At 41.9% G+C, this 14783-nt stretch overlaps 2 pseudogenes; both read right to left on the reverse strand.

Moving 5' to 3' along the window:
- Positions 1-403: 403 nt before the first annotated feature.
- LOC117241038 lies at positions 404-7755 on the reverse strand (annotated as a pseudogene).
- A 3874-nt stretch (positions 7756-11629) lies between these two features.
- On the reverse strand, positions 11630-13617 carry LOC117241039 (annotated as a pseudogene).
- Positions 13618-14783: the final 1166 nt, after the last annotated feature.

Here is a 14783-nt window from a genome sequence, read left to right on the forward strand (position 1 = left end):
TGGTTACAATAGCTTGCACATCAGAACACAATCTCCAGACAGTTTACCACCGAATTACGTTATGGTGAGCTTTATTTGCCCATGTGGTGAATTCATCTCGGAATTTGGCCTGCATCGCTACCTTTTATACCATCTGACGGGAAGGACGGGACGAAGATCAGGCAGCCCAGCAGCACGTCCATATCTCCAGTTGCTCACCAGGTTGCAAGCAGAAGCAATTCTGGGGCGTCGCAGGAATACGAATGAAGATGAACAAGAAGAAGAAGAAGAAGAAGAAGAAGAAGAATACTCTCCTGATCGCTAAACTAATTAGACTTGGGGACTACTTCATATGGGAACTACTACTTACTTTACTTGGGAACTGTAAATAGATGTTGTCTATAACAGGCTCATCACACATAAGTTGTATTGTACATTATAGTAAATAAACTTTATACTTCTACTTAAAAGATAGATTCTAAATTTTTCTTTATCCCTTCTATCCCTTCAATTCCAATTTATCATATAATAGGTTATAACTTCTGTCCAGTTTGTTAAAATTTCTTTAACAACTTCTGCGCTTCCTGTTTAGCATCTCGATCATCTTCGTTCTTTGCAGGATAATCAAGGGCCATTTTTAAATATTTCGTAGCTAGCTCTTTTTAATTTAATTTTAAGTAGGTTTTTCCCAACATTAATAAATTTTGACTATAGAAATTGGGATCAATTTCCTCTGCAGATTCAAAATATTTTAGAGCTTCCTCGAATGATGAAGATGGCGGTTCTCCAAATATTACAGATGCAATTTTTCTTTGATACCATGTTAAATCAGAAACTTGATAGCACCAAGTACCAAGCACGTACATAAGTGTTGGTTCTTTTGGATTTAGTTCCATTGCTCTCTGCGACATTAAACATATTCGATACAATTGCTTGACATTGTGTCAGGGAATGAAATATTTATAAGTATATATATATATGTCGGATCATCACTGGAAATGGGGTTGTGGGCGTCAAATGAATCTTCTCGAGGATTAGCCATTGATATGGTACACACAGGCGTAGTTTATTACAATGATAGAATTATTACAGTCTTAAGAATTGATCACGGCGGTTCGGCACTCGCGACACTAGTGACGATGCTCTCGGGCTAAATAACGAATCCGCGGCCAACGGGATGACAACAGAACGTACTCACAAAGTCCAAGTCTGAGAATAATCACTGATCGCGAAAGCGTTACTCTTTGATCGATGAGATCGCGAGCGAGAATGCCTTTCCCGTCCCGATGATGCCACACAGGAAAACTATAACGGGGTGTGTCTAAGGATACGAGATCATCGGATTCGTCGAGAAAAGCCTTCGTTCAGAAAGTATTGCTGCTAATTGGTCAATCTCCATATCGGTGGTTAGAAAAGGATGCTAGCCGCCCTCGAGGGAAAGTTGCTAGTGGGAGACGCCGCTCGTTGAAAAATATGTCTCCCCTATCTTCCCGTAGTTGGGACAAAGACCGTTTGTCCGTTTGAAGGACTTTAGTTAACTAAACCTTAAGATTTATAACGGGCCCTCGGGCTAGCCGAACATGTACTGCGGAGACGCATCGACATCTGGCAATCATCTTACTCGAAGAATAGGGTCTGCACGTGGCGAGCCACGGGACAGAAACCGTTGGAATGTTTACTGTCGCGTGTCGCCACAAATATTTCTTTTAAGGAGAGCTATAGAATTACTCCATACCTTTGTTAGGCAAAGCGTTCATCCCGTGACCGCGGCTACGTTCGGCGACTGACTGTCGCCTCGAGCCCAAGCTCATTATCACAATTCTCGAATAATTACAATCGGGTTGAATAACTACAATTGTTCAATTACAGCTATAGTAGACTCTAGGTTACAATGTTGCGGGATTATCCAAAATTCCAAAGGCTCCGGTGTTCTTTCATCTCCGACATATATATATATATATATATATATATATTAATATATTATCATGAAATATACCAGCATATGTTTCTTAATATTATATGACTCTTTTATTTGTGCTTTTACTCCTTCATAAAGAGTCTTAGAATTAAGGAGAATCGATGCTCATTTGTGTGCAGCCCAATTATCCTCTTTTATCTCAAGTGCTTCAAGTATTAAATCATAAGCTTCGAAAATTAATTTCTTTCCATCCACTTCACTCACAATTTTAGACAATTTATACATTGCTCTACACAAACGCCATATAATTTCAATATCACCGCTATCCTATAAAAATATTCAATTTTATTATCTACATTTATAAGTGATATACATAATGTCATTACTTTATAATTTATTAGAAGGTCATGTATTTCCTGGTATTGTTCTTGCTCGTATAATGCATCGGCTTTTGCTATTAGAACTTCTTTTGTAGTTATGATTGCTTCGTTGTCACCTCTCTTTTTTGTAAGACCCCAAATACCCATAGCAGTGAACGACGATATGGTACATAATTTTGTTGTTAACATGTACTGATTGCTGCTCTAATAATGAAAACTAATTGAATAATTTTGTATAATATATTAAAATTTATAGATCTGTGGCGGCACGGGCCACGGAACTTTTCAACGGCTCCGGATGCAAAGCGCGACGCCGCCAAAGCGCAACACCGACGTGCCCAATGTACCATCGGTATCTTCACACTCTTTCCGCCGAATTCTCGGAAGAGCATACGCGTGCCAGCACTGGCGGCACATCTAATGAATGCACGCTAGTGGGGGATATCGATGGGCTACGAAGGGAAGAATCTGCGCGATCCGAAACAAAAGCAGAGTCAGTCTGTCTTGCGCCATTAAATGTGTAACTCCTCGGTACTATTTGCATAGCAACGCGTCGAATGATCTCTCGGTGTCTATCGTTATTTGTTAGTTGTTACCTATTGTCTGTTAAGTGTAATTGTTAGTTGTTAATTGTTAACTCTGATTGTTGATTAGTTCTAATTAAACTATTGTTCGTTAAAAACACCAAGAGTAGTTCCTTACGCACCCATCACCATACCACCTCAAACTGGTGACCCCGACGTGATTTAACGTGATATTTAGTGAAAGAGGTGACCGTGATAGTGCTATCGTTTTTAACCACCGATTTTGAGTGCACCGCGACGATGGAAAGTAATACACAGGGAACCATAGCCAGCCAGGTGATCAGCATGTCTCCACTGCTACCCACGAACACGGCGGCATGGTTTGCCCTTCTGGAGAGATAATTCGAGGCAGCGCGAATTACGGAAGACACCATTAAGTACGTGACGCTGGCAAAATGTCTCAACGATCAACAGCTCCAGGACGTCGAAGACCTAATGACGAACCCTCCGGACATCGGACGCTACGAGAAATTAAAACATGCGCTCATTCGCAAATTATCCGATACGGACGCGACTCGGATAAAGAAGTTGGTGGAAAGCGAGGAGATGGGAGATAGAAAGCCATCCCAGTTTTACCAACACTTAAAAAAACTCTCCAGCCCCGCCACGCCCGATGATTTTACCCTCACGCTGTGGAGGAACCGATTACCCGCCCGCATCAGGCGTGTCCTCGCGGCAGTCGACGATTCGGACCCAGAAAGGTTATTGCGGCAGGCGGACCTGATCGCTGAAGAATTCACGGAGGATTTTCAGCGCACCGCCCGGGTAACAGCAGTAATGGACCCACCAGCGCAAAACGCTGGAGTATACGAACCAATGGCCGCCGCAATCAACGTGTTGAGCGAGCAAATATCACAGTTGCAGGCACAGATGAACGCGTTGAGCATGATTAATCATCGTCGACCACGATCACGATCACGTTCGCGTTCGCGATACCACCGACGTTCGCGCTCGCGAGATCGGCCACGGCAAGACGGTCTGTGTTTCTATCATGCAAAGTTCGGAGAACGCGCGAGGAGCTGTCGTTTCCCATGCACGTGGAAGTCGGGAAACGAGACCAGCCGTCCGTAGACGCGGCAGAAGACGACGGCCTGAGTTCCCGCCGCATCTTCGTTACGGACAAGGGAACGAAGATCTCTTTCCTTGTAGACACCGGCGCCGACATCAGCGTATACCCCCGCAGTAAAATCCATAGGCACGTCAAGAAAAACGCGTACGAACTATTCGCGGCCAACTGGGGACGCGCATCGCAACGTATGGTACCACTACGATTGGCCTTAACCTGTCCCTAAGACGAGCCTTCGAGTGGAACTTCGTAATTGCTGACGTTCAAACGCCTATCATAGGCGTAGATTTTTTAAGCCATTATGGGTTGCTCGTGGACCCGCGAAACAAACAACTCCTCGACACGACAACCCAATTATCAACAAGGGGATACGCTGCCACGACGGAAGAAATATCCATCAAAACCGTAATCGGCGAATCGGTCTACCATCGACTATTGGCGGAGTTTCCGGATCTAACTCGTCCACCGGCCTTCGGACGAGAGAAAATCCGACACAGTGTGGTACACCATATTGAAACCACACCCGGGCCACCCGTCTACAGTAAACCTCGACGTCTCGCACCGGATCGTCTCAAGCAAGTCAAGGCGGATTTCGCAACAATGATCGAGCAAGGAGTGATGCGGCCATCGAAGAGTCCATGGGCATCACCCCTGCATGTCGTCCCAAAGAAGGACGGAAGTCTACGACCATGCGGCGACTATCGTGCGTTGAACGCTCGCACCATACCCGACAGGTACTCCCCACCACATATCGAAGATTCCGCGCAACATCTGTACGGTAAGCGTGTCTACTTAAAAATCGACCTTGTCCGCGCTTACCACCAAATCCCGATCGCGCCAGAAGACGTTAAGAAAACCGCGATCACGACACCTTTCGGACTTTTCGAAGCAACCAACATGATGTTTGGGCTTCGAAACGCCGCGCAAACGTGTCAAAGATTCGTTGACGAAATTACCCGTGGTCTGGACTTCGTGTTCGCTTACATAGACGATTTCTTAATCGCATCCGAAACCGAAGAACAACATCGCGAACACCTTCGGATTTTGTTTGAACGCTTAAACGAGTATGGCGTAGTCATCAACCCAGTAAAGTGCGAATTCGGTGTGAACGAAATCACATTCTTGGGACACACCGTAAACGCCGACGGGATAAAGCCGCTAGCCGAACGCGTTGACGCTATTGTAGAAGTACCGCTCCCCGGGACCGTTAAATCACTACGCAGGTACCTCGGTATGATTAATTTCTACCGACGTTTCATACCGGGGGCCGCAAAAATTTTTCAACCCCTAAACGACCTATTAAAAGGAGGAAAAAAGGGCAACGCGCCCATCAAATGGACAGAGCAATCCGAAGCCAGCTTCCGCGAGTCGAAACGCGCCCTCGCTAACGCCACGATGTTAGCGCATCCGATACCTGGCGCACCTGTTAGCCTCGCGGTAGACGCATCCGACTATGCAATAGGAGCGGTCCTCCAGCAACGCGTCAACGACTCTTGGCAGCCGTTAGGTTTCCTTACCAAACCGTTGAACTCCGCGCAGCGAAAGTACAGCGCGTACGACCGCGAATTACTCGCTATGTACACTGCGGTAAAGCGATTTCGACACGCCATTGAAGGGAGAAATTTTATAATTTACACCGATCATAAACCCCTTACATATGCGTTCAACCAAGATCCTGATAAGTGTTCGCCGCGACAATTCCGGCAACTAGATTACATCGGACAATTCACTACCGACATAAGATATATCAAGGGGTTAGACAATAATGTTGCCGACGCTCTGTCACGCATCGAAGCGATAGGAAAGTCTGTGGACCATCGAGCTCTCGCCGCCGCGCAAGAAGCCGACAAAGAACTAAGCAACATCGTCAACTCCGGTACATCCGCGCTACGGTTAAAGAAAATACGTTTCCCCGATCACGACGTAGAAATATATTGCGACGTATCGGGTGACTTTGTACGACCGTACGTAACGAAATCCTTGCGGCGCGACGTATTTAATTCGCTCCATGGACTTTCCCAACCAGGGATACGTGCCACTCAAAACCTGGTGACGACGCGTTTCGTCTGGCCGCCCATAAACAAGGACTCCCGAAATTGGACACGACAATGTATTCCGTGTCAACAATGTAAAGTCACCAGGCACGTATCCTCACCCGTCGGAACATTCGGAGAGTTAGCGGGCCGTTTCGAACACTTACACATAGACATTATCGCGATGCCATATTCAAAAGGCTACCGATATTGTCTAACGTGTATCGACCGTTTTTCGCGTTGGCCCGAAGCCATTCCCATCGCCGACATGGAGGCGGCAACCGTCGCTTCGGCTCTCCTTTCCACGTGGATATCTCGTTTCGGCGTGCCTTTAAAAATAACGACCGATCAAGGACGCCAGTTCGAGTCGAACCTATTTAACGAACTATGCCGGTTGCTCGGCATCAGACATTTGCGCACGACAGCCTATCACCCCGCGTCCAACGGGATGGTAGAGCGCCTGCACCGACAACTAAAAGCAGCAATCAAATGCCACGATACGAGCAACTGGGTGGATATCTTGCCGATAGTTCTATTAGGCATACGAACTGCTATTAAAGAGGACCTAAACGCGACGGCAGCCGAAATGGTTTATGGCACCGGCATACGATTGCCGGCAGAATTTTTATACCGACTAAACAACAGGCCAATTCGGAATTCGCAAGTCGCCTAAAAGACCGAATAGGAAAAATCAGGCCTCATCCAATTACGCGACACGGCGAAAAGAGAACCTTCGTGTTCCGCGACCTCGAAACATCGCCTTATGTATTTCTGCGTCGCGACGCCATCGGAGACCCCTTACAACCACCCTACGACGGGCCGTATCAGGTTATAGAGCGAGGAAAAAAGACCTTCACTATTAAAATAAATAATAAAAACGTAATAGTGTCCATAGACCGATTGAAACCCGCATTTCTATTTAACGATAATATTGAACACCATAGCACGGAAAAGCGCAATGTAACAATACCGCCCGGTGCCCGAAACGAACAAAGCGAAGGGGACTCAAGAGTTCATCACACCACACGCGCGGGCAGGAGAGTTCGATTTCCTGATTGGTTTCAGGCGGGTCTCGGATAGGCGTTAGGAGCCGGCGAACGTGCACCCTTGCCTGTAACATTTATACATTTTTCATTTATATAGCGTTATCACTGGTAAGGGGGTACTGTGGCGGCACGGGCCACGGAACTTTTCAACGGCTCCGGATGCAAAGCGCGACGCCGCCAAAGCGCAACACCGACGTGCCCAATGTACCATCGGTATCTTCACACTCTTTCCGCCGAATTCTCGGAAGAGCATACACGTGCCAGCACTGGCGGCACATCTAATGAATGCACGCTAGTGGGGGATATCGATGGGCTACGAAGGGAAGAATCTGCGCGATCCGAAACAAAAGCAGAGTCAGTCTGTCTTGCGCCATTAAATGTGTAACTCCTCGGTACTATTTGCATAGCAACGCGTCGAATGATCTCTCGGTGTCTATCGTTATTTGTTAGTTGTTACTTGTTGTCTGTTAAGTGTAATTGTTAGTTGTTAATTGTTAACTCTGATTGTTGATTAGTTCTAATTAAACTATTGTTCGTTAAAAACACCAAGAGTAGTTCCTTACGCACCTATCACCATACCACCTCAGATCATTAATATTAACATTGCACTTACAATTTGCAAGCGGTCAGATTATCAAGTTAAAGCTAATATCGACTAAAATTAGAAAATTTCTCTGGTTGCAATGAAGTTTAAAAATCTTATGCAATAATAGAAAAGTAATAAAAAATAAAATCGTGCTTAGATATAATTCCAAACCTTTGAAATGTGTGAATTGAAATCTTCTATGAATACGCGTTCTTTGTAATACTTTTATATCTCTGATAACGAATAACGCTCTCCGTAACGACATATTAAATTATAGTATTTACAGAAAAAAATAAAAAATTTGTACAATATACAACGTGTTCAGATTTGATTAATTATGACAGATGTAATTCTGACAGCAAAATTAGAAAATTCCACGTCAGATGAGAATCGAATAAAGTACGCAAACATTAACAGCATTGACAGATTCGATACTGAAAACTCGATATTTTCAATTCGATTTATCGTAAAGATGTTGTGTGCGCGCGTGTGTGTGTGTCTTCATCTATTTTCTGTTACTGTCTGATACGATCAAATACGATCAATTATATAAAATATAAAGTATAGAATTTTATATTTGCGATAAATACATTACACGTTTCTGAGTATTAAATTTCGCTCTTTATTTTGAATCATCCATATCCATGACTTGACATGTATTCGAAACAGAATCCGAATTAATTATGATGAATTATGATTAAGTATGATTAAAATAATATAAATTAACAATGACAATAAACTAAGAAAAATTATAATATATAGAAATGGACTATTGCATTTTAATCAATATTATCAAAATCTATTGTATATTTGTTTCATGATTGAATTGTTACAAATTCAGTTATGCCGTTTACATTGTATATTACTTGAAGGAAAAAACAAATCGTACAATGTTTTACTAAATTATTGATAATTAATGCTATTGATTATTTCTAAAAAATTGCCGTTAATTATTGGTGCAGTTTTACTTATTTAGAAAAATGTTTGCGGCTGTTTCAAAACCTTATAAAATTAATGATCATTTTTTTAGACACGCCGTGACATAGTAGTAGAAAGTAGCAATAAATATGTTTATTGTAGACCATGTGATCTAGCATCTCAAAAAAGTATTAGGGATTTTGCAGAGCAATTTAAGAAAGATATATACCATATCCTATGTTAGAGTATGAAATGAAATGAAATAACATAGCTTTGTTATATGTATAAAGTGTTCATCTATTTTTGAATACTAAATTGGGAAGAAATTCTTCCTGAACTTATTATATCTAAATCAATAGATCTATAGCATAATTTGTATTATCTGTTTCCATTGTAGAACACAAGAAAAGAAAGCTTCACATTCTTATAAATAATGCAGGAGTAATAAGATGTCCTAAGATGTATACCCAAGAAGGAATTGAATTGCAATTTGGTGTGAATCATATAGGACACTTATTACTAACAAATTTATTGTTAGACACTTTAAAAGATTCTGCACCATCAAGGATTGTAAATGTTTCAAGTAGTGCACACAAGCGTGGCAAAATTACATTCGACGATTTGAATAATGAGAAAACCTATGAGCCTGGCGAAGCATATGCACAGAGCAAATTAGCTAATATTTTATTTACAAAGGAATTGGCAAATAAATTGAAAGGTTTTGTCATTTTAACAGAAAATAAAATTTATTTTTGAATAAATAATACAATCGATAAAGCATTATTTTTTATGTCATATAGGAACTGGTGTTACAGTGAATGCCGTCCATCCTGGTATAGTACGAACAGAAATAACGCGATATATGGGAATTTATCAAAACTTTTTAGGTAGATTGGCTGTAGATACTCTTTATTAAAACCAATAGTACATTAAAGTATGACATTCGAAGAATATTGTATAAAATTTTCACGGAGAAATATTAAAAAATACGGCAATGGCAGTAATTATTCGGACGTGTCTCGGAAAAAAGTAGAATTGCTCATAACTTGGTGCTGCATCATCTGAAATCAAAAACTCAAAGTTCATTCGTTAGGTAACAGTTTTCCCCAGGTAACGCTGGGAGGGGTTTTCGAAATTTCAATTTTTCACTTTTTTGGAACACTTTGAAGGGAAAATTAGCCGCAAATTTTTCAACAAATTTTCGCAAAATCGGCTAATGACAATAAATCATTCTTTCAAGCAGAAGGAAAACGGGAAGTATTAATGCTTTTGAATTATATAGCTACCTCTTGTCCTCTCCCTGAACCTACCTAGAAGGAGTTTACCACTCGTCATCGTAACCCTCCGCCAAATACCAACAATAAGAAGCTGTCCCTTGATGATAAAATATATTCAAAGCCAACGATATTTACAATATAATCATCGGAATAGCTCAAGCGACCGACAACTATATCGATCAAATATTTCTCTGCTGTACTTACTATATACTTAATACGACGATTGTGTAATTAATGCATAAGAAATAATAAGGCGATGGTAGATGTATCGTTCAATGTTTCAATATGTCGGAGACGAAAGGACGCCGGGGCCCCTCCGAACCTCCTAACATTGTAATCTAGAGTCTACTATAGCCGTAATGAAACAATCGCAGTTATCCAAGCCGATGGTAACTGTTCGGGATTCATGACGGTGAACTTTGGCTCGGGGCGACAGCCTGCCGCCCAACGTAGCCACGGTCAACGGGACGGGCGATCCGTCTAACAAAGGTGCGGACCGGTGTTATGACCCTCATTAAAGGGGCAAAAATAAATAAGAATCGCACTTTCCCCCAACTCTGTTGTCATTGTATATTCTCAGAAGCATTCTCGGACTTTCCGTAATTAAGAAGGTTTCGCATACCTGCTGCACAATACGTCTGTCCTTTAAACCGTGTTTCATACACCAAACAAATGAACAACTGCTTAGGCTTTACCAGCCTGTTAATAAGGGGACCCCCTTAAGAGTCTTAACCCAGGCAATGGTGGCAAACATGAAGCGAAATGGCGTCTATATAAGCCCGACAACTAGCTCGGAGATCACATTCCCAATTCGACTATCGAACAGAACGTTTGAAAGTTCTTGACGCTTCGAAGTTCTTGACGTTTGAAAATTCTCGACGTTCGAAAGTTCTTGGTGTTTGGAAGCGCTTCGCGATTGAAAGCGTCCTTATACATCTTCACCACACTTGGAGCAGTAAGTATTTTATTTCCTTCAAATCGTTTCTTCCACTGATTTTTCAAACGATTTGTTTGAAATTATTTTATTTCCTTATTTATTATTTATTTATTTTTTATTTATCTATCTTAATTTTATTTTTCCAGATTCTTCTTCGCATTTGGAAGTACTTCGAGTTCGAGAGTTCTTCACGTTTGGAAGCGCTTCGCGATTGAAAGCGTCCTTATACATCTTCACCACACTTGGAGCAGTAAGTATTTTATTTCCTTCAAATCGTTTCTTCCACTGATTTTTCAAACAATTTGTTTGAAATTATTTATTTTATTTCCTTATTTATTATTTATTTATTTTTCATTTACCTATCTTAATTTTATTTTTCCAGATCGTGCCTTATAACAAAACGATGGGAGAGTGCCCGCTTGGTTACAATAGCTTGCACATCAGAACACAATCTCCAGACAGTTTACCACCGAATTACGTTATGGTGAGCTTTATTTGCCCATGTGGTGAATTCATCTCGGAATTTGGCCTGCATCGCTACCTTTTATACCATCTGACGGGAAGGATGGGACGAAGATCAGGCAGCCCAGCAGCACGTCCATATCTCCAGTTGCTCACCAGGTTGCAAGCAGAAGCAATTCTGGGGCGTCGCAGGAATACGAATGAAGATGAACAAGAAGAAGAAGAAGAAGAAGAATACTCTCCTGATCGCTAAACTAATTAGACTTGGGGACTACTTCATATGGGAACTACTACTTACTTTACTTGGGAACTGTAAATAGATGTTGTGTATAACAGGCTCATCACACATAAGTTGTATTGTACATTATAGTAAATAAACTTTATACTTCTACTTAAAAGATAGATTCTAAATTTTTCTTTATCCCTTCTATCCCTTCAATTCCAATTTATCATATAATAGGATATAACTTCTGTCCAGTTTGTTAAAATTTCTTTAACAACTTCTGCGCTTCCTGTTTAGCATCTCGATCATCTTCGTTCTTTGCAGGATAATCAAGGGCCATTTTTAAATATTTCGTAGCTAGCTCTTTTTAATTTAATTTTAAGTAGGTTTTTCCCAACATTAATAAATTTTGACTATAGAAATTGGGATCAATTTCCTCTGCAGATTCAAAATATTTTAGAGCTTCCTCGAATGATGAAGATGGCGGTTCTCCAAATATTACAGATGCAATTTTTCTTTGATACCATGTTAAATCAGAAACTTGATAGCACCAAGTACCAAACACGTACATAAGTGTTGGTTCTTTTGGATTTAGTTCCATTGCTCTCTGCGACATTAAACATATTCGATACAATTGCTTGACATTGTGTCAGGGAATGAAATATTTATAAGTATATATATATATATATGTCGGATCATCACTGGAAATGGGGTTGTGGGCGTCAAATGAATCTTCTCGAGGATTAGCCATTGATATGGTACACACAGGCGTAGTTTATTACAATGATAGAATTATTACAGCCTTAAGAATTGATCACGGCGGTTCAGCACTCGCGACACTAGTGACGATGCTCTCGGGCTAAATAACGAATCCGCGGCCAACGGGATGACAACAGAACGTACTCACAAAGTCCAAGTCTGAGAAAAATCACTGATCGCGAAAGCGTTACTCTTTGATCGATGAGATCGCGAGCGAGAATGCCTTTCCCGTCCCGATGATGCTACACAGGAAAACTATAACGGGGTGTGTCTAAGGATACGAGATCATCGGATTCGTCGAGAAAAGCCTTCGTTCAGAAAGTAAGGGAAATTGACGTTGCTGCTAATCAATCTCCATATCGGTGGTTAGAAAAGGATGCTAGCCGCCCTCGAGGGAAAGTTGTTAGTGGGAGACGCCGCTCGTTGAAAAATATGTCTCCCCTATCTTCCCGTAGTTGGGACAAAGACCGTTTGTCCGTTTGAAGGACTTTAGTTAACTAAACCTTAAGATTTATAACGGGCCCTCAGGCTAGCCGAACATGTACTGCGGAGACGCATCGACATCTGGCAATCATCTTACTCGAAGAATAGGGTCTGCACGTGGCGAGCCACGGGACAGAAACCGTTGGAATGTTTACTGTCGCGTGTCGCCACAAATATTTCTTTTAAGAAGAGCTATAGAATTACTTCATACCTTTGTTAGGCAAAGCGTTCATCCCGTGACCGCGGCTACGTTCGGCGACTGACTGTCGCCTCGAGCCCAAGCTCATTATCACAATTCTCGAATAATTACAATCGGGTTGAATAACTACAAGTGTTCAATTACAGCTATAGTAGACTCTAGGTTACAATGTTGCGGGATTATCCAAAATTCCAAAGGCTCCGGTGTTCTTTCATCTCCGACATATATATATATATATTAATATATTATCATGAAATATACCAGCATATGTTTCTTAATATTATATGACTCTTTTATTTGTGCTTTTACTCCTTCATAAAGAGTCTTAGAATTAAGGAGAATCGATGCTCATTTGTGTGCAGCCCAATTATCCTCTTTTATCTCAAGTGCTTCAAGTATTAAATCATAAGCTCCGAAAATTAATTTCTTTCCATCCACTTCACTCACAATTTTAGACAATTTATACATTGCTCTACACAAACGCCATATAATTTCAATATCACCGCTATCCTATAAAAATATTCAATTTTATTATCTACATTTATAAGTGATATACATAATGTCATTACTTTATAATTTATTAGAAGGTCATGTATTTCCTGGTATTGTTCTTGCTCGTATAATGCATCGGCTTTTGCTATTAGAACTTCTTTTGTAGTTATGATTGCTTCGTTGTCACCTCTCTTTTTTGTAAGACCCCAAATACCCATAGCAGTGAACGACGATATGATACATAATTTTGTTGTTAACATGTACTGATTGCTGCTCTAATAATGAAAACTAATTGAATAATTTTGTATAATATATTAAAATTTATAGATCTGTGGCGGCACGGGCCACGGAACTTTTCAACGGCTCCGGATGCAAAGCGCGACGCCGCCAAAGCGCAACACCGACGTGCCCAATGTCCCATCGGTATCTTCACACTCTTTCCGCCGAATTCTCGGAAGAGCATACACGTGCCAGCACTGGCGGCACATCTAATGAATGCACGCTAGTGGGGGATATCGATGGGCTACAAAGGGAAGAATCTGCGCGATCCGAAACAAAAGCAGAGTCAGTCTGTCTTGCGCCATTAAATGTGTAACTCCTCGGTACTATTTGCATAGCAACGCGTCGAATGATCTCTCGGTGTCTATCGTTATTTGTTAGTTGTTACCTATTGTCTGTTAAGTGTAATTGTTAGTTGTTAATTGTTAACTCTGATTGTTGATTAGTTCTAATTAAACTATTGTTCGTTAAAAACACCAAGAGTAGTTCCTTACGCACCCATCACCATACCACCTCAAACTGGTGACCCCGACGTGATTTAACGTGATATTTAGTGAAAGAGGTGGCCGTGATAGTGCTATCGTTTTTAACCACCGATTTTGAGTGCACCGCGACGATGGAAAGTAATACACAGGGAACCATAGCCAGCCAGGTGATCAGCATGTCTCCACTGCTACCCACGAACACGGCAGCATGGTTTGCCCTTCTGGAGAGATAATTCGAGGCAGCGCGAATTACGGAAGACACCATTAAGTACGTGACGCTGGCAAAATGTCTCAACGATCAACAGCTCCAGGACGTCGAAGACCTAATGACGAACCCTCCGGACATCGGACGCTACGAGAAATTAAAACATGCGCTCATTCGCAAATTATCCGGTACGGACGCGACTCGGATAAAGAAGTTGGTGGAAAGCGAGGAGATGGGAGATAGAAAGCCATCCCAGTTTTACCAACACTTAAAAAAACTCTCCAGCCCCGCCACGCCCGATGATTTTACCCTCACGCTGTGGAGGAACCGATTACCCGCCCGCATCAGGCGTGCCCTCGCGGCAGTCGACGATTCGGACCCAGAAAGGTTATTGCGGCAGGCGGACCTGATCGCTGAAGAATTCACGGAGGATTTTCAGCGCACCGCCCGGGTAACGGCAGTAATGGACCCA

Source organism: Bombus vosnesenskii, unplaced genomic scaffold (assembly GCF_011952255.1).
Source record: "Bombus vosnesenskii isolate JDL3184/JDL3185 unplaced genomic scaffold, Bvos_JDL3184-5_v1.1 scf7180000015199, whole genome shotgun sequence".
NCBI classification, from domain to species: Eukaryota; Metazoa; Arthropoda; class Insecta; order Hymenoptera; family Apidae; genus Bombus; species Bombus vosnesenskii.